At 40.1% G+C, this 22,033-nt stretch overlaps 1 protein-coding gene across 3 annotated transcripts in view; it reads right to left on the bottom strand.

The window, feature by feature from the left end:
• LOC149784323 (mediator of RNA polymerase II transcription subunit 30-like) overlaps nt 1–6,435 on the bottom strand; it is a 78,494-nt gene extending 72,059 nt beyond the window's left edge. The window contains exons 1-2 of one of the 3 annotated variants that reach the window (XM_089932357.1): nt 6,323–6,356; nt 4,726–4,816 (exon numbers count right to left, since the gene is read on the bottom strand). The gene's annotated coding sequence lies outside the window, so the exon portion shown is untranslated. Of the gene's footprint in view, nt 1–4,725; nt 4,817–6,322 lie in introns of all 3 variants that reach the window. The other 2 variants (XM_089932356.1, XM_089932354.1) reach the window with 2 other exon arrangements.
• Nucleotides 6,436–22,033: the final 15,598 nt, after the last annotated feature.

Genomic DNA, 22,033 nt, shown 5'->3' with positions numbered 1-22,033 from the left:
CTCTATCTATTCCTATGAAAACTGTGTCAATCCAATTATGTAAATGTAAACAAAACTGCATATGGCAGTTGACCCAGATGACCATACCATGGGTGAACAACTCAATACTATCACAGGATTTGCCTAACTTAAGAATGGTAGCACACACATATAATAAACATAAATTTCAACTTAATGATAAGATGGTATGTCCATGCTTGCACTGGCTGAATATTAACACCAAAATAAAGGATCCAGTGACTAAATTGAATATTGAATAATAACAACAGTAGATGGTAAAAATATATTTAAAAAATACATATCACTTTGAATTTTAAGTGCAAAGTAGGCAAAGGAATCTATATATTCAAATGAATCTATTATTAATATTATTACTGAAATATTACCAATTAAAAAAAATTGTTGAACTATTATTCCTTTTCTATTTGTAGGATAAGTAGGATAATAAGGAACGTTTTATCAATTTTGGTCAATATTGGCTACCATGGAATCAAATTCCAAGCCAAACCTTGTAAGGACATGAACATCTCCATTGGTATATGATCTATAATCATCTGACATCAGATGATACACTCAATGTTTATTTTGTAATCAAGACCAGATATATGAAGTTTTACAACAATTTTATATTTGATGATTAATGGGAATCCATGCATTTTACAAAAAAATGATGTTCATTGTTTATCAATGTAGAATTGCCAAAAATGTTGACATTTTTTAGGTGATTGTGCTCTGACAGATTTGTGTCCCTCACAACTACAGCTTTAAATCTGTGAACAACCGGTGGATGGCGTGTGTTCAGACTTATTCGGAAAATCCTGCTTGCCATGATAATACAGCGCAGCGATAATACCACAGGAGTCTGACATTTTATAATAATAATAATAATAATGAGGACTTTACAACATTAGACAACACATATCGCATAAAAAACATATATAATGATATTATTACAACAACAAAAAAAAACCACCATGAAATTAGAAAACATAAAAAACATGCTGAAAATATTTAAGGTAGGAAACATTATTAGGTCTTTAAGTTTGTTCTTGCAGTCGAAATAAGTGAGTTTTAAGAGCACTCTTGAATGAGATCACTGTGTCTGATACAGAATTGTTCAGTGGGCAATTCATTCCATCTTGCTGGGCCCTGGTATGCAAAAGAATGTTGTCCATATGACTTCATTTTCGTAGTGGGAATAATGAGTATACAACTGTCAGAAGAGGAGCATAAGTATCTTGCTGGTGTGTACACATGGCTGAGGTCGGATAGGTATTTTGGACTGTTGGACTGGAGTCCATCAGTGAAACGTAGCACAGAGAACAAATTTTGTGTTTGATTCTGGATCAAATGGATAGCCAGTGTAGGGTACAGAGCAGCAGGAAGGTGTGCTCTGATTGTGGTACTCTAAGTATGATCCAAGCAGCTTTGTTTTGAACTGTGAAGTTTCTGAAGTAGATATTGAGATGAACCAGACAGAACTGAGTTACAATAGTCCAGTCTTGAAAGTACTAATGAACATACAAGTATTTTGGTGGCATCAACTGAAAGATATTTGTGAATGGAGCTGATGCATCTCAGCAGCTCAAGATATGCAGCCTTGCATATGTTCATGACATGTTGGTGCAATGCGAGAGTACTGTCCAGAGTGACACCTAGGTTTCGTACTAATTTTGTGCATTTAATGTTGGTATTGCTGATATTTATTGTTTGAGGTAAAGGATGTCACTGAGAAAGTCTTTGTGTTGTGATCAGAATAACTTCAGTTTTATCATCATTCATCTGCAGCTTATTACATGTCATCCATGATTTCACATCAGAAATGCACCTCTCTACACCTTGGATGGTAGCATCAACTTCAGGTAGGTAGCTAGATTTGTATATTTGGGTGTCGTCAGTGTACAATTGGTGAGACACTGGATGACGATCTATGACACTTGTGAGTGGCTGAGTATTTAGAATGAAGAGAGCAGGTCCAAGAACAGACCCCTCTGGAACACCACAACATAGATTAACTGGGCTGGAGTGTATTCCATTGGCAGAAACAATTTGTGTCCTGTTGACCAAGTAGGACTTGAACCACAGTAAGGCTGTATCATGAACGCCAAATACATGCTGGAGATGGTGAAGTAATATATCAGGGTCTATTGTGTCAAATGATACAGATAAATCAAGGAAGGGGAGGACTAACCTTTCCGCTAATTTTATCCAAAGCAGAGAGAATGTCATCAACTTCTTTTAGAAGAGTAGTTTCAGTATTGTGGTAAGGGCGATATGCAGATTGTACATTGTTAAAAGACCATTTGAATTTAGATGAGATACAAGCTGGGATAGAACAACCTTTTCTAAGATTTTTGACATGAATGGGAGATTAGAAACTGGGCAGTAGTTCCTTAAATTGTTATGGTCTAGTGTTGGTTTCTTCAGCAGAGGCTTTACAATGGCAATTTGTAAACGGGTCCAGAAGGTCAACTAGAGAGAAGGTAGTTGGAAGTGGTACACATTTGTTCATTTATATTACCGATAAGGTGATTTCATCTTGTAAGAGATTTTGTCATACTTTACTGATAAAACATCAGACTCCTTTGATAATACCTTGTTGGAATACATGTATGCAGGAAACACCCATAAATCTGACCTACCAAAACATACTTAAATTCCAAGACACATTCAAGCTAAAAGAAAATATATAAAACACCCCAAAAACATAAAATAAACAAACCGTCCTCACTTAAAAATAAATTTCCAGTAGCAGATGGACACACTTGACATGTCCTGGGGGACATGAGTACTCAGCAAGAGTGTCCCTCAAGCTTAAAAATAACAAACTGTAAAACATACATAACCCACCCAAATACTCTCTAAAACCAGATTAATACACATAAACAGACGGGTGCTTTTGATACGTCTCAGAGATCTTGGAAACACTTAATTACATGTATTTGGATGCCAATTTTTGTTCTGGGACACAGAAAATCACTGAGGTGGGTGACCCCATATGCATGTAATAGATATGCGGCAAAATTCAAAGACTTGCCAGTCCTGCTTCAGCCACCTGCTTTGTGGGAAAATGTGTTGATCAATTAGCTGTGCTGATATTTACAATGACTGAATTCAGTGAGTGAAAGACCCTTTGATACATACATGTTGTCATTTTATAAGAGTACATAAAAAAGAACATGATGCAATAGCTGGGTGGCAAGTTCAAAGGCTTTTACTGGCGGCGAGGTGGGAAAATTTACTGACATTTACAGTGATTGAATTCAGAGGCAGAAAGACCCAGAGATGTACATGTGGTCATTTATAAAAGTACATCAAATAAACAACTTTAGCTTTCGTTATTGTGTTCATTTCTGAATGTAGCGGGACAAGCAGTGCACATGACCTCAGAATCAAGACATGTTGAGACTTAAACAAAATGCCATTCGTAAGTGGGTGTCAAGTTGCCTAAAAATGTAAACTTCACCTTCTTCTGTTAGGAAAGGGAAAACGACTTCGCCCTGTGATTATTTAAGAGGTACAGTGACTGACCATACCAAATTATTTTAAATGCCCCTCACCTTAGCCCAGTTAGTTCTAGTGTTGTAGCGAAATGTATTCATCAAGGCATCAGTAGCTAGGCCTAGTTTTTATATCAGTTACACTGACAAATAAATTCTTGCCCATTCACAAGCATTATGTTTTGATAGCTGATTGACCATTAACCCTTTTCTGAGTAAGCTAGCAACTATCAATTTCCTGCATGATATCCTTTGATGATAAAACATACAAACTTGTGTTTTAAGATCAGAATCGGTGATCTGGATATATATTAACTGACTCATATACATTATTTCGTCATAAAATTAGTTTGAAACTGTAAGTGAATCATTAGGCTTAACGGGAAATAGTGGGGGACTTCACTAAATCTGGGATGTACCAGTTTATTAGATTATCTGTTTTCTTAAATCATCAGGAAAATATATTCAGAAAAATATACAAATCATTGAAACCAAAGCCTAGGTATTATTCTAATAAAGATTTAACTTTAAAATGCAAATTATGAAGGTCAGAAACATATGGAACAATGCTATGTTGTGGAATTCGCAAGATGTGCTTTAAGGTCTAAGCTGTTTTCTGACTTGATGCTTATTTGTGAAAATACGGGGAAAAACAGCAAATCAGATACTATTTATTTGCCTAAAATTACTACAAGTATGTATACAAATAAATAAACCATAAATTTCCAATCCTGTCAATGGACTGTTGTAAAGAAGCTATATTATAGTGAGTGATTACATTATGAAAACCTCTCCATCTAAAAATAGATGCACTCGCATCTGTGTTGATTCTGTAGGAAAGAAGGGACTGCAACTTTTGCTGGTGGGACTCCTATTTTTACCAAAATGGGAGTCCTGGACTCCTAGTTTTAAAATCCTAGCGAGACCTCTGCGTCTGTATGGACCTGAATACTCAGCAAACGTTTCCGTCTTCTTAAATCCCAAATATATCCTTAAAAATCAACAAAAATAATATTTATATAAAAAAATCTTCCCTGCTCTCTACCTAGCCCTAACATGAAAGACAGCCAAGGTAATACTGCGGCCTACTTCTGTGAAACAGACCACACTAACACTAAAGCAGCAGAGTTTTCCATCCAATCCAACCTAACTCATCTTTAGAACAATTTTGGACAAAAGAACCCAAACTCAAAATTTGTGCAAGCACATCAATTTAGACCAGTACCCTGGAATGAGCGGACTCCTGCCTGCAGATGGTCACTTCCTCCCTTGCCCGAGTCGGACACAAATAAGTGTGCACCGTGCACATGAAACACCTAACATAAATAAAAGCAAAAATAAATGAATAGCGAGTGACACTATGGTGTCAGAATCCTTACACAATTCTATCAAGAGGTCTACAAGAACTACCCAGTCCAGCAGCTAGTAGAAGCAGTAAACTACATTTCTATGCTACACAGCTACCATATTTCCCAGAAATTACCCCGAGAGGAAAAAGGACCGTGGAGAAATGTAAAGAAGCAGAAGAAAGACAGGGAACTTTTGCTTTAAAAGCCCTTCTAAGGGCTACCAATATTGGGTGGCACGATTTACCCAAACATACCCAAATACTGTCCAGAGACAAGCAACTGATACATTTACTACTAAAAAAATTAATTAAATTCATTGTCAAGTTAAGTTCTGGGTCAAAAATGAATACTTTAAATGACTAAAGCAATTAGAAATTCATTGTACAAAACATTTCGTACATCTCCAATTACCATTTGCTCGAAAATTATCGACATAGTCCAGGACGACATATATATATATCCCTAATTTGCATACTTAATACTTCGATATCTATATTCTACAATAATGTTAATTTTTATTTGTGGACACACCTTCAACATTTAAGATATAATTAGCTATTGGCCTCGAGTGTGTCCCCCACCCCATGGCTCTTTGTTCGAAACATTCAAAGACTTATGTGTTCCTGTTCCAACTCTCTGATATTTTTGTGTTGTTTTTTCTTAAAATTTTTCGCTATGTATATGCTATAATGTTTTGTCTGCTATACAGTTTCTGTGTCTGGACTGGCCTTTGTGTGGTCAAATTTTTTCTTTTATTTACTTGATGTTTATTTCTGCTAAAAAAATTCAGACTCTGACCACTCACACACACACACATATATATATATATATATATATATATATATATATATATATATATATATATATATATATATTGATCATCAGAGTATATATCTTTTCTAAGAGAAATAAACAGCAAATTACCAAAAGACAAAATTTGACCACACAATAGCTAATTGTATCTAAATGTCGAAGGTGTAATCCAGAACTTAACTTTGCAATGAATTTAAAATCTCTTTAGTTGTAAATGTATCACGTGCTTGTTTCTGGACAGTATTTGGGTGTATTTGGGCAGTATTTGGGTGTATTTGGGTAAATCGTGCCGCCGACCAATATTGTCTCTTATCTAGGAAACCATTTTGGCTTGGTATCCCGTTTTGAAAAACTATTATGTAATCTAACTTGATCCTTCAATCCACCGCTTCAAAATTGAAACCTTTTATGATCTAACAAGTGTCCAAACTTTTTATGTCACTCAGACATATTAGTTATTAAACATTTGTAGGGCATCTACAATCTACACCATGTACTATAATTTTTTCTGATTGTTAGGATGTAGGAAAATTTGGAGCATCCGTCCATGAATCAAGGGATGCGGGTTCTAACCAATAACAATATAACATATACTGTAACAGGTTAGAACCCGCATCCCTTGATTCATGGACGGTACTCCAACTTTTCCTTGTAACGAACCCCTGTAGGCTGTAACCCGCAACAGTGTTTTGCAGTGCACTTCCGCGAGAAGAACCGGAAGTCCACAGCTAGAACCACTGCCAAACATCCACGCTGGGAACCAATTCAAGAGTAATTTCCCTTTATTAGCAATTGTACGAAGAAGAAGAACTAGAACAACAAAAGAGATAATAAATATGTTAGCTGTCTCTTCAAGTAAAGTGAATTTACAATATTTCTTCGTGCACGGAGTAATGTAATATAAAGTGATTTTTCTTCTTTTTTTTCTCACGGCTAAAGCGAAGGCATATGAAAACATCTCTCTCTCTCTCTCTCTCTCTCTCATTTGATATTTCAGTTCAACATGACAAAATCATCACATATATTTCTTACGTTTACATAGGAAATTTGTTTGCAAAATATTGAACCTCAGTCTGGAGCTATCACTGTTCATGTTAAATGTTCCATTAGTAAGTATAAACTTATTTCTACTTCTAAATATGGCATCAACAGTCTCTCTCTCTCTCTCTCTCTCTCTCTCTCTCTCTCTCTCTCTCTCATTTAGATACACCCGCGATAGGAACTAAATAAGCGCACGAGCTACCGCACCTTACGTATTGTGCCTGCACAAAATTCAGGTGAAATTAAGGGTCCTTTTGGAATCCTCGATTAATATGGGTAAACTCTGACAACGAACAAACAACTCATAGCACAATGGACGTAATTTATATATCGTATTGCAGACTTCCTTACACCATCCTCACCTCGAACTAACCCCACTGGTTTCAGAATGTTAAAAAAAAATTGATAAGCCTCCCATACAGATCTCAGAAGAAATGTCAAAGTATCATATCCCTATAGCACTATACAAATTCACGACTGTTTTTTTTTTTTTTTTTTTTTTTAAATCCTGTACCCATAATATGTGGAATACGAGCATTTACATCAGCGATCATAACATTCTCACCAGGAACCAAAACAATTAAAGGCATTTTCTAGCAATAGTCAAAATTATTCCTAAGTTTTTTCAGATTCTGTCTCCATGATCAATCTAGGAATTTCAAGAAGCGCTTTTCTGTCATGTAACACCGACTAAAATGAGGTATGTAATACCACTCGAATATTTGCATCCGTACTGTAAACCAGCCTCTAGATTCGTGTTTCTCTACAACACAATAATAACTATAGTCTAGTCTGCAAATGTACAGAAATCAACGAATATCATGGAATTCTATTGTTTCGTGTTCCTTAGAAGATCTATGGACATGTGCTATGAAGTACCGTATGAATTCTAGCACCCGTATAAACAACTAACTTATACATCTGTGTTTGTATGTGCCTAAGTAAAATGTGTTGGGCTCCCTTCACATCAACCTACCGTTCCAATTTTAGCATACTTGCACAGAACCAACTTGTATATTTCTCTTTGAAAATGACTTATATATATATATATATATATATATATATATATATATATATATATATATATATATATATATATATTCGGTTTCCTTCTCCTTTGTAGACGTCAATTTATCTCCATGTAGAATATGGACATTCGCATCATGAATGATAAAATCACAGCTCGGAACCAAAACAGCTTCATGTATGTTTTATCCTACTATAGTTAGCATATATGAAATTCTGTGTGCTGTATAAATCAACAAATTTCATAATGTTCGTACTTTTCATGTTGTTTCACTTACATCAAAGATTCAGGCATCTGAGCTAAGAAGTGACGTATTAATTTTTGCATCCGTGCTCAGAACCAATTTATATATTTCTCTTTGTAAAAGCCTGAGTCATATATACAGTACACGTCACATTATCTCCATGTATATCATCTAACATCTCTTCATCTTTAGGTATTGCGGTTTAGCAGCTATATTCTCGAATCGTTGCTCACAAGACCAATTTCTTATCCAAGGTACCTAAACTCGTTTCTTTGAAGCGATGCATCTGCGCTCAGAACCATGACCGTCTTACCACTGCCTGTCACAGCACAAGTTGATGCCAAAATAAAAATTCCTTTTTTTTAAAGACAAAAACCGTATCACGAGGAAACATAGTATATCAATCGACTATAGTCTATTCTTTACTGCACGTTCCTTTATAACATCCGTGCCTAGAACCAATATTTCCTGGTAAAAAGAAAATTACAAAAAAGTAGAGTTCCGATACTCATACATCTTTCAGAACCAATGACAAAATGAATAAGATCTTTACTGCCACATATAACTTCACGTCTTTTTCCCAAATATGTGCCGATAACATGTATAATAAGGACAATTACTTCATCAATGATAACATCCCCGCTGGGAACCAAAACAACTTTATATATGAAATACCATGCTCTAGGTAACATATTTAATAGTATTTTTGAAAATCTGTGTCCTGTATAAATCAACAAACTTCACACTGTTCCTGCTTTTCATGTTCTTTCACTTTCATCAAAGATTCATGCACCTGAGCAATACCGTGCCGTATCAATTTTTGCATCCGTGCTCAGAACCAGTGCATATATTTCTCGTTGTAAAAGCCTGAGTCATGTATATTTCGTTTCTTACACATCTCTACACGTCATATTATCTCAATGTATATCAGTTAACACCTCTTCTTCTTTAGGTATTATAATTTAGCAGCTTTATTCTTAAATCAATGACCACAAGAAATGGTTCCTAGGCAAGGTACCTACACTCGTTTCTTTGAAGCGATGCATCTGCGTTCAGAACAACGACCTTCTTACCACTGCCTGTCACAGCACACGTTGATGCCAAAATAAAAATCAGTATTACTATTTTTTCCCCCAATAACCATCTGATACTAACCACCAGTAAATTAATAGACTATTTCTTTTTTTTTTGGACAAAAATCGTATCACGAGGATATATAGTATAACAATCGACCATTGTCTATCCTTTACTGCATGTTCCATTATAACATCCGTGCCTAGAACCCACAATTCCTGGTTTTGAGAGCCCTCTTGAATGTGATCACTGTGTCTTTGTGTCTAAGTTCAGTAGGCAATTCAATCCACGTTGCTGGGCCCTGGTATGCAAAAGAACGCTGTCCATATGACTTTGTTTTCATAGTGGGAATAATGAGTATACGATTGTCAGAAGAGGAGCATAAGTATCTTGCTGGTGTGTACACATGGGTGAGGTTGGATAGGTATGTTGGACTAGAGTCCGACAGTGAAACGTAGCACAGAGAACACATTTTGTGTTTGATTCTGGATCAAATGGACAAATCCAGTAAACTCTGTAACATGCCCGATCTCTCTTGGACTTTGATTTTGGGAGAAGGTACTTTGTAAGCAGCGGCCACTACCGCTAAAGAGGAGGGTCCTGCCACTGGAGAAGTTCTTGGTGTCATCAACGGAGAAGTTCTTGGTGTTATCAACGTCTCCAAGTACTTCTCAGTTCTTGGTGTCATCAACGGAGAAGTGAATAAACCTGAGGCTACCGGAGACCCGGTCACCGTCCTTGCAGGTCGTGGTTTGCGAGTGTAAGGTTGTGTCCTGGCCGAAGTGCCTCTCTTGCGACTAGTTTTCTGTGGGCTTTTCTTTTTCCGGGGACTTTTTCTCTGTTTCTTTTTCTGCGGGCTTTTCTTTTTCCGGGGTGGTGACCGGAAAGAAGAGGGTCCCGCCACTGGAGAAGTTCTTGGAGACACGGGTCTCCTTGGGGACCTGGTCTTGACACCGTGGCTCTTTTTCTCCTTGGATCTTCGTTTGGCTTTTTTCTTGGGGAGAACTTTGGGAGCATTAGGATCCCATCTTAAGAGAGAGCGAATGATGACACCTCCTAGATTATCGCTCCCTCCAGGTTTCAAAATGATTTGTGTTTTGGTTTGAGTGTCGATGTGGGGATCGGCCAGTTGGGTCAAAGCGACTTTGTTTCGATCAAAAAAGTGTTTGGTTTGATGAGGAATCTGAATGATGCCTTGTAGTAATTGACGTGCTGTCACCGTGAACCATCGTAAGACTTCTCTGAGACTAGCTTCTAAGACACGAGCCCGTATTTGTGGATTTTTTTCGCGACTGGTGCCATACAAGGTACGAATCAATTTAACGGGAAGATGAGACTGAAGGGACGTCATGTTGACAGTTTGTGAGACAGACGAAAAGTGTCCTAGGTTTTTATAGATTTTTTGTGGGGTTACGTCGATGACGGAGACATGTACAGGACAAGCCCTCCGTCTTGACACCAGTGGTGAAACAATTGGGTACGAAATCGCAAATCATCAGGGGTCGTAGCTTTCAAATCGACGAGTAAATAGGCGTGTGGAGTTTGAGTGGCATCGTCGTACGCCTGAGTCAGCCAAGGCGTTCCTAACTGTTTGGCTAAGACCTGCACTTGCGATTTATCTCGAGGGCTTTTAAACAAGACCACGTAATGCGCATTGAGACTGATGGGGCGATGGGCTTTACTTTGTTAAAACAAATTTTGAGTGATGTAAATGACACTGGCATTACGATGATGCCCTTTGCGCGTAAACCAAAGTTTAATTTCTTCTTCGTCTTCTCCTAAGATGTCGTCGAAAATGACCAAATGGGTTTGACGGGAGTCAGACGCGATTCCGTCGTCTTCGTTAGAAATGCCTTCCACAAACACGATGGAATCGCCTTGACGTTCTCGCAAGAGGCTGTACGCCGATTGCCACTCTTTGTAACACCACACGATCCGCTGAGGTGGTCGATCGATCAAATGATGTTTATGTTCGATCAAACGTTTGACGAATTCGGTTTTGCCTGAACCGCTAGGTCCAGCAATGAGCATGTTAAAGGGATGGCGAAGATGCAAAGCCTCCCAACTGGTACGATCTAAGTGTTCGTCGATGACTTTGAAAGTAGAGGAAGAGGGAGCAGAGACAACAGAGGTAGACATAGTGTCAGGAATGTCACTTGTGACACGAAAATAGACAAGACAAGAGTTTTTATGCTTTTTTCAGGACACGTTTATTGAGGTTTTAAACATGAACACGAAAGACAAAAATGCATAAAAGCCAAAGGCTTAAGTACAGCGATAAAAGGCACATGAAAACGATCAAAGTGGAATAGAAACAAGTTTCTGTCCAACGTGTTTTGGGTAATGTTCTGACAAGTTCAACAGGGGGTAAGGTCACACAAGTGTCCTCCCGAAAGGGTCTTTCAGGAATGTCCACGACAGTCCTGTCCTGAGTGACGAGTTCTTCTTCTGGTACTGTCACTAACACAGGTTGAAAAGTGACTTTTTTCTTTGAACGTTGAAAGGAAGGATCACAACTCTCGAGCATACTGGGCCGCTTCTTGGGTCCAAGCCTCAAAACCCCATTTTTTCCAGGCACGTACATCTGTCCAATGGGGGTGTAAGTCACAAGCTACACACACATCGTCATACACGTCTTCGGTAGCTAAAAGTTGACGAATCTTTTTTTTCCGTAGAGGTCGAGAAGTATCCAGATGAAAACGCAAAGCTTTGAGTAAAATGAGTCTGTCGTGACCATTTAAGGTCATTTGGGTGGTAAGTACTGTTCGTAAAGAGTCCACAAGGAATCGGCTGGTAAAAGAAATCCCAGAAAACAAGTCACTAAGACACACAGCACTTGTCGACCCAAATTGAACGGAAACAGTTCTTGTAATAATTGATGGTAATGATCCACGGTTTGAATATGGTCATTTAGTTCCTTCCACGGAATCTGTTCAATCACATGTGATAAAAGCCTTGGCATGGCAGCCTGTTTTTATACTCTCTTTTTCTCGGAAGCAATACACGTACTTTCTACTCAGAGATCTTCGTTCTCCAGTTGGAAATTTAAATGCTCCAAACTGCAACCTACACTTCAGAGCTCAATTAGAAGTTTCCTCTTCCACTAAGTAGATTCCACGTAAATATGTTGTTAATCCTTTAACTCTTCTTCCTCAATTCGTTGCTCTAGGCGTATCTCGAAGTAACCAAAATTATGAACATGTCGATCATTTGCGACCTGGAAGTATTGAACAAGGTCTGACCACTGGAACAATTTCTGACGAATCAGTTCTCTTATACCATTCAGGTACCAGTGGTTCTAACACCGGTGACGTAACGGATGCAATTGTTCTTTACGTTTCACTTGTATTTTGACCAGTTCTCGGTAAATGTGTTCTCTCAACTCCACAGGCAAACCACGAATGTTCTCTTGTAAAGTATCCATGAATAGGTCATACTAAATCCTCTTTTGTCTGACACAAGAAATGTACCGTTTACACAGACATGGTTTTACTTCAGTGTCGAATTTAAATAGTTTAGTCACTAATTTACACATTACAATTCGTTCAGAAGTTTCCTCTTTCACTAAGTTGATATTCTGTAAAAGATGTTGGTAAGTCTTTAACTCTTCCTCTGGAATTCGATGCAGTAAGTTTACAATGTAGTACATAGAATCATCAATAGCAAACCAATCCTTTTTAAAACCATGGAACACTTTCAACTGTTCTTTACGTTTCACTTGTATTTTGACCATTTCTCGGTAAATGTGTTCTCTCAATTCCACAGGCAAAGCACGAATGTTCTCTTGTAAAGTATCCATGAATAGGTCAGTCAGTACAATTTACAATCTTCTCCTAGAGCAAAAGTAATCCACATAGTAAGTAATTTCTGACCACTGCCACTCAGGGTAACGTCCAAGAATGTCACTGAAATCTTGTGATGTAAACGGTCTAAAGCAGTATAATAGGATGAACGCACCCTTGATCCAGAGAAATCTAACACATTGGTTGACTTTTTTTACTTTCCTCTTGTGAATTTCTCGGCACAAAAGTTCTACAGTTACCCATTGAGATTTCACTCTGGCAAGTCCCTGCCAAACTTCCTTGTAGATCTTCTCTTGCAGTTCTTTAGGTAATGATTCGATATGATTTTTGAAATGAAGTTTAAATACTGGTCTCGGTGATGTCCAACATTTGACTCCTAGCCAATCTGGTTTCTTCAACGACATGGTAAGTTACTTCAATGTCTCGGTCCCACTAAGGGTAAGTAATGACAATTCGGTGACCAACGAGCATGTTCCAGGTATCCCGAAAATTGTGGTTCCCAGTGGTGAAGTGACACACCGCAACTGAAGCACCTGCCTTTATCCCCTTCACCCAAGTAGAAAAATCCGGCTCTGGTTAATTCTTCGGGGGTCGGTCCTCCCAGATACTTAGGCCATTTTCCTTTGAACGATTAAAGACGATTTTCAAAGTCGCCGCAATATTCAGACAAACGCACAGGAAACGAATATTCGTCTTTCACAGGATCTCGATGAGGGTAGGGTGACATGGACAGGAGCTTGCTCAGGGCTGGATGACATCCGTAGGGTGGTAGACGTGAAGGTTGACATCCACATTTAAAATGAAACCCAGTAAAGTGTCCAAGAGGACGAGTGGCATCGCTTTCGCATCCCTCAGGTTTGACACGCACATCATCACTTTCCGTGATAGGGGTAGTGAGAACAAAGTTCCCATGATGCTTTACGGCATCGCTAAGGTTACACCGTACTGCATCGCTCACATTGCAAGGCTCACAATCGCACTCGTCTGCAAACTCAGTTACGCCATTACAATGGTAACCGCATGGACACGTGCAGTTTCCTTCCAAACATTTTCCGTCACAATGCATGGGTCTTATCCATCCAATATTAGTCACACTAGGGGAAGGTAAAACTTTTTTACAATCCCCAAACTGGAACGATGTCTCTTTCAAAGGATTCATCTTGTTCGTTTGGTCTTGGTAGTCACAATGAACTATCTCTCTTGCCTATGGATCCTTTTTATACTAGTCGCAATGAAGTCTCAAGCTTGTACATCGTTCCTTTTTCATGTCTTGTTTTGGAAGGTACCGTCTCTAAGGTGCCGTCATAATTGTACCGTAGTGTAATGGGTGGAAAGGTCATAGAAAGGTAAGGACAGTGCGGAGACCATCGAGTATGTTCCAGAATAGCTGAATCTTTATAGATACATAGATACATTCGTAACTTCAGGCCATAACTGAAACACTGTACTTCGTATCCCAATCCAGTCTCAGGTCCCAAGTAGACAAATCCTGTTCTAGCTAAAACATTCGAAGTAGGTAATCCTTCCCTATCCGTAGGCCATTTTTAAAACGTTTCCAATCGACGGTCACAATCACAATATTCAGGCAAGAAGACCGGAAAATGGTAGGGTTTGAACTTGGAGTTCTCATTGGGTTTCTCACTCGATTCTTGCTGTGGCGAAGTCATTCTTCTGGTGAGTGGCTATCCTCTTACAACCAATGTTTTATACCAACGTGTCCATACGGTAAAGTGAAGTGATTGGGAAGTCGCACTCGCTTCTAGTACACGATTTGATAGACTTTTTCCAAGGGTCGCCTGACGATGTGGTGAGTGGGTAAACGTACAATCTTGTTTGGCTGGTAGGTGGTCACTTTAAAGTTTTCATCTTCTCCAGACTGCAAGGCTTCTTTCAATACGCCAAAGTTCACCACTCGACTGGTACGATAATTCAGAGTCAATCCTTTCACTTTACACTCCGTGTGCACTTCTCTTTGTTTGTCCCGGTATTCGTAACCGTAATTTTTAGGACCGCCACTTGCGAAACTTAAAATTTCGTCGTCGGGGTGCTCGTCTGTCCAGGCTCCTAAATGGTCTCCTTCGATGTCAGAGTGATGTTGACTCGGGTGATCGATGTAGATGCAACTGTCCGTGTCAAAGCACAGGACACGTTCCCCTAACAGTTATAAAGCTTCGTCCAGTTTTAAGCGAGCATGAGTTGTCACGTAAGCCGCAATGATGACATTTCCAAATTCGTCGGCTTCTACAAAGTCCAGATCTTCTTCGTAATTCACTAAGATCAAATCCTCGCGTACGACGTCCACGTGTTTCATGTATTTGGTTTTGTCGTGAATCATTTGGAAGTAGGGGAAAGGTTCTGTCAAATACTCCGTCTTGGGTAAACACGGTCGTTGTGCCATTTTACCCCACAAGCAATTTAACATCACTTTGGCAAACGATCGCCTGCCTTTGTTTTTCTCGATGTGGTCTAAAGCAATGCCTTCTTGTGCCCGGTATTTCTCTTTGAATGCTTTTTGGTCTTCGGGATGTGACACCAGGAAGGATAGCCAATGGCTTCTTGCTTCAGTTTCAAAAAGGCATCCACGTAGTCTGCGAAAATGCCTTTCTGACTGGGGTCACCCTTGTGATATTGTTGTGTCTTGGGAAATTGGTAAATTTCGTACACTTCTAACAGTTGGTATCCCATGTCCAGAGCTTTGAACAATTCTACGCTCACCCACGTCCCCGTCAAGGCCCGTTCTTCCTGGGTGTGCAGACAAGGCTGGTCTTGGTTGTGCGTTTCGGCACAAGTACGGCACAAAGGAAACATCGGTTTGTCTTAACAATGGTGAGGTAACACGGGATGGTACAAGTCCGTGGGAGGCAAAACTTTGCACTTGATCAAACCTTCGTAGTGTCGAATGTTTTCCAGGTCGATGTGTTCCGTTAACAATTGCGGGTGCACTGCAGGAAAGCGACAATATTTGCACACGTAGGGATATAGCGAACACACGTCCAAGTATTTGATTTCTTCTCCTTTCTCTTCGTCGACTTGGTATAGCAAACAGGTGGCATTGGTTCTTCCTCCGTACAAACTATCCCTCGGGTTCAGGGGGTCCATGAACTGGTAACTTTCCACGAGGCGTTTAAACTCGGGATCGATTTTCAAACGGTGATCGTATTCGTGTTCCCACATTTCCACCACTTGATATCCTTGCTGTTCTAACTTTAGGCATCGCTGACAAGTGGCCTGGTACAAGTATTCCATGGTTCGTGGTAACAGACGGGACATCCGTGAAATAAGCAACCGTTAAACTAGTACACGATCTTGGGATTTTCGAAGTCCCAACCATCAATCGAATACGTTCCGATGGTCTTTTCGCCCCCTCCGTTGCGGGCATGCTGAATCCATTTGTCTTCCTTGTCACACAAGTAATGTAACCAGCGTAGGGCTTTGACCGAGTATTAAAGTTTGACATAGTTGGTCGATTGAGGACTGATGACAGCCAGGGTATTTTCAGGTATGAATCGTTGTCGGTACACTAAGTAACACGCTTTGGCAATGGTGCAAGCTTCTTTCAAAGGATCGAGCCCTCCGTGTTCCATGAACAGTTCTCGAAATTTTCCACAGCAACGTCGTAAAATGTCCACGTCGGAACGACAATACTTTAGCATTTCTTCCTGAAAGTCGAAAGGGTCGGAGGCATGGACCTGGTACCAGGCGTAGAAAGCTTCTCGTTGTTCGGTACGCATGTTGTCGGGGTCGTAGTCTTTAGCCTCAGGCAAATGGGGTAGAACAGCATGTTGATTGGCTTCGGTATTGAAAAAGTGAGGAAAATACCCTTTAGCCATTTCTGTCATTCCAAACGTTTCAGGCATTCGACTCAAAGGCATGGCCAAGTAACTCATTGAATCTTTAAACTGTACTTGTCCCACTGGCATGAAAATGAGTTTGGCTCCGTTCAAAGTGACTTTAGGACGCTCGGTACCATGTTCCGTATAGTACCTCAAAAGAAACTGTCCATCGTATCCGGAGAAATTGTAAGCCATCACCGTGGCATGACGATGACAATCTCCGTAACGTTTGATGTCCTCTTGGCTCCATGTCTTGTCGATGGGGTCTAAGACCCATCGGGCAAAATCGGCTAGCGTGTTCGGTCCCCGAAAGATTTTTTCACGTCCTCCAGGAACTTGCTGCAGTGAGGGCAATGACTGAAGATAGGTTCTTGAATGCACTTCTCGCTCGCTCGATGAGCTACGCAGAAATTAGGAATGCGAATACCGGTGTCTTGCATGCATTCGAAATCGAAAAAGATGAAATTGCCTTTCTTCTTCTTGTGACCATCCTCTTTCTCTGGTTGGGGTTGGTATTTTTGCATGTAGCATTGATGTTCCAAATCCACGATTCGATGACAAATGTGACATTTTTTCTTTCCTGGACATACGTGTGGCTTGGCATTATTGGCAAGTATGCCTTGTCCACAGGTAGGGCACAATCTCAAGAGTTGACAAGCACATTTCTGCTGTGAACCGTGTGTCTTGAGATATTGTTGATAACAGCTAGGGCTGACAAAAGTGCTCAGACAAGCAGGACAATGCACTCGTTCTTGTCCTTCGTCCAGACAGGGTCCTTCGTCCAGACAGGGTTGAGAGACCAAACATCCTGAGCATTTCGATCCACAATGCTTGTGTTGCTCTCGATTGTTATAGCCATAGTCACATTTCTCACAGTAATAACTGTATCCCAGGAATCCGGTGATACTGGTAATGGTATCGAAATGTTCATCGTGATGATAGAGATGAATGTATTTTCCATCTTTAAAGTCTTGGCCTCGAAAGAACAGAGGTCCGCGCACTTCTTGAGGGTACACTTTCAATGTGTAGCGTGGAGCTAAAATATCACGCAATGTTTGCATCTCAGGAATGCCACAGGGTGTGTCTGTGGACAGGCCGGCTTGTTGTAACAGGAGTTCTGCTTCATTTTGTTGTTTGTCTCGGTTCGATTTTCGATTGTTCTCCCAGACCCTTTTCCATTCTGTCGTGTCGTTCTTGTTGGCATAGGTTCGTCCTACCACGATAGCCCTGGCTAAACACATGTGGTCTTGAGAGTTGTGAATTTGAATGAGGCTACGCTTAATGTTGCGAAGGCCGTTCACCAATAACACCTTTTTGCGTTGTCCACTCCCTTGAGGAGGAGAGACGTGGTCATGTCCAGTGTGGCTTTTCCATCGGTGATGTCAGACTTGTCATTGGATTGTTGTACGTGTTGAATCTTGTCCATGACTTTGGAAGGGGTCAATTCTGCAGGGCTACTAAACTCGATCCAAACAGGGGATTTCAAGCCGTCGTGTTGTATGGAAAGTCTCAAGCGATCGTCTTCTTTGGGTTGACATTGTCGCTTGAGTGTGGTGAGCAAAGAATCCCACATCTCGGTGATGAACTCTTCTGCTTTCTCCAGCGGTACGTCGGACTTGAAATCTTTTAACTTCACCGTGTATTTGTAAGCCGTGGTTCTAAATTTTCTAGAGGTGCGCTTTTCCGTCTCTCGAATGTGATAGTACTTTTCAGGGTTGACTAAGGATGGTGAACTTGGACTAGGTGCAGACTCTCTGGGTTTGGATTCTGGTTCACTCGTGTCCTTTTCAAAATCACTGGCATGAATTTGTGCCAAGACTTCAGCAATGGTACGAGGCGATAGATCACGTTTCTGTCTCTTACGTTCTTCTTCTCCTTTCTTCTCGATTGGATTGGATCGTTTCATCTTGACTGCAAAAGTCAAATGACTAAAGTTTAAACACCATGGGTTACTTTATATCCATGACAGACCAGCGTATATAAAGGGTGTGTGTCTTGTCCTTCCACTATTCATTTCACTCTCAAACCGAGCAGAACAATGGACGAGACTAGACAAATCGAACTTTTCATGAGAGCTTTGCGAGGGGTCATCAGAAAATTTTCTTCAGACCAGCCGACGGACTACTCACCCTCCTTTCGCGATAAAAGTCAAGATACTTGCTATATCTGTCAGAAGAAAGGGCATTGGTCTTCAGAGTGTCCAGACCGTCAAAAAAAACAGGGGTTAAAAGAGACAAAAGTCAAGATACCTGTTATCATTGTCAAGAAAAAGGACATTGGTCTCCAGATTGCCCTAAGAAACAACAGGAGCAAGAAGAAGAGGTGAGTTATGGAGAGGAAGAAGAGGAAGAAAGCAGACAGGTGAAGAAACAAAACAGGAGAAAAAAAGAAGAAGGGAAGAAAGTGAGAATGAAGAGGAGGAAAAAGCTGTGAAAGTAAAGACATTTAAAAAAAAGAGAGAGTGAAGACAGAAAAAGAAGAAGCTTATGAACTTTTTAAAGTGCTATGTGGTGTTGTGAATTAGATTGTAAAATCTGTACCAGAATAAACAGTCTATAAAATGAAAGTGTCTCTTGGTTTTGATTTTTAGAATAAGAATCTACACTCATGCACTCAATCATTCACACGTACCATAGGGGTAAAGAAAGGGATTTTTGAGTTTTAATTGATGTTGGCCATTGAAATACTACCTCTTTTCGAGAGACATGGGTGGCCCTGAAAAGGGTCTTTGGGTCTTGGTGGGTTTTAAACAGCAAACTTAGGAAGCAATCAACTTTAACTGTCTTAAGCCTTTGTCACGGCCAAGGCCTACTTCTGGACTGCGTACTGTCGATGATGATGATTTGGTAGAAATTATTAAGGATGGTATGGTATGTGTTGTCACAGGGTTGGATTGTTTAGCTCGGGAAGGTCTTTTTCTCTTCGTTCGTAATAAAGAAGTCTGACACATTTGTTTCAGACTTCTTAACTCCACTAAAATTCTAACAGTACCGTAACCGTTTGACTTTCACCCTCTTGTTTCTTAACTGCTTCTTCTTGTTGTTTCTTTCTTACCTTTTCTTCTTGCTGTTGTAGGAGAAAAGCTTGTTCCGCTTCCTTTTGCTGTTGTATAAGTTTCTCCAATTCTTCTTTCTGTCTCTGTCTAAAATTCTCCACGTGCGGTAATGAAGAAGGAGACGAAGGTTCCGGAACAAATTCTTGCGAGGTAAGAAAATCCACAAAATCCCAATTCACCTCTTCTGAAAGTAAGTCCGGGTTCCCTTGGGTGGTCTCCACTGCCGGTGCACCCCAATTGATCGTTTTCTCAACAGCAAAAAGTAGCGGAACAAGCTTTTCTCCTACAGCAACAACAGCATGAAGAAGAGGTAAGAGAAAAACAACAAGAAGAAGAAGCAGCAAAGAAACAAGGGTGTGAAAATCAAACGGTCACGGTATTGTTAGACATTTTAGCGGAGTTAAGAAGTCTGAAACAAATATATCAGACTTCTTTATTACGACCGAGAGAATACGACCTTCCCGAGCTAAACACGCCAACTCTGTGACTAAGCCTACCGTGCCACCCTTAGTGATTTCAACCAAATCGTCATCATCATCATCAACAGTACGCAGTCCAGAAGTAGGCCTTGGTCGTGGCAAAGGCTTAAGGCAGTTAAAGTTGATTGCTTAAACTCACCCCTACACCAAAAAAAGGCCCTTTTCAGGGCCACCCACATTTCTCGAAGATAGATTTTCAATTGCAAATAACTCAAAAAAAAAAAAAAAACATTTTACCCCGATAGTACGTGTCTGTGTATGAATGCGTGAGTGTACGTTCTTATTTTAAAATCAAAACCCAAAGACACTTACCTTTTATACCTAATTTATTCTTTTATAAATATTTACAATCCAATTCACAATTCACAACAGAGCACTTTAAAAAGTTCATACACTTCTTTTGTCTCATTGTTTAGTCTCTCTGTTTTTTAAATTTCTTCACCGTCACATTCTTTACCTCCTCTTCCTCCTCACTTTCTTCCCTTCTTCTTTTCTTCTCCTGTTTCTTTTTCTTTACCTGGCTGCTTTCTTCCTCTGAAGAATCCTTCTCTTCTTCTGAAGAATCCCTCTTTTCTTCTGACTCCTCTTGTTTCTTTTTTGGGCAATCTGGAGACCAATGTCCTTTTTCTTGACAATAATAACAGGTATCTTGATTTTTGTCTTTTCTAGCCCCATTTTTCTTTTTTGACGGTCTGGACACTCTGAAGACCAATGCCCTTTCTTCTGACAGATATAGCAAGTATCTTGACTTTTATCTCGCAAGGAAGGTGAGTAGTCCGTCGGCTGGTCTGAAGAGAATTTTCTAATGACCCCTCGCAAAGCTCTGATGAAATGTTCGATTTGTTTTGTCTCTTCCATCGTTGTGCTCGGTTTGAGAGTGAAATGAATAGTGAAGGACAAGACACACACCCTTTTATATACACTGGTCTGCCATGACTATAAATTAGTCTATGGTGTTTAAACTTTAGTCATTTGACGTTTTGCACTCAAGATGAAACGATCCAATTCATTTGAGAAGAAAGAAGAAGAAAGTAAGAGGCAGAAACGTGATCTATCGCCTCGTACCAGGGCTGAAGTCTTGGTACAAATTCATGCCAGTGATTTTGAAGAGGACATGAGTGAACCAGAATCCAAACCCTCTAAACAAAGTTCACCACCCTTAGTCAACCCTGAAAAGTACTATTCCATTCGAGAGACGGAAAAGCGCTCCTCTAGAAAATTTAGAACCACGGCTTACAAATACACGGTGAAGTTTAAAGATTTCAAGGCTGAAGTACCGTTGGAGAAAGCAGAAGGGTTCATCACCGGGGTGTGGGATTCTTTTCTCACCACACTCAAGCGACAATGTCAACCCAAAGAAGACGATCGCTTGAGACTTTCCATACAACACGACGGTTTGAAATCCCCTGTTTGGATCGAGTTTAGCAGCCCTGCTGAATTGACTGCTTCCAAAGTCATGGACAAGATTCAACACGTACAACAATCCAATGACCAGTTTGACATCACCGATGGAAAAGCAACACTGGACATGACCACGTCTCTCCTCCTCAAGGGACTGGCCGCAAAAAAGTCTTATTGGTGAACGACCTTCGCAGCACCAAAAAGAGTCTCGTCCGAATTCACAACCCTCAAGACCAGATGTGTTTAACCTGTGCCATCGTGGTGGGACGAACCTATGCCAACAAGAACGACACGGTAGAATGGAAAAGAACCTGGAAAACTATTCAACGATCCGACCGAGCCAAACAACGAAGTGAAGCAGAACTCCTGTTACAACAAGCCGGCCTGTCCACAGACACACCCTGTGGCATTCCT

Source organism: Sinohyriopsis cumingii, chromosome 14 (genome assembly GCF_028554795.1).
Source record: "Sinohyriopsis cumingii isolate HCF-2022 chromosome 14, ASM2855479v2, whole genome shotgun sequence".
In the NCBI taxonomy this organism is placed as follows: Eukaryota; Metazoa; Mollusca; class Bivalvia; order Unionida; family Unionidae; genus Sinohyriopsis; species Sinohyriopsis cumingii.
This window is presented reverse-complemented; position numbering and strand designations above follow the sequence as displayed.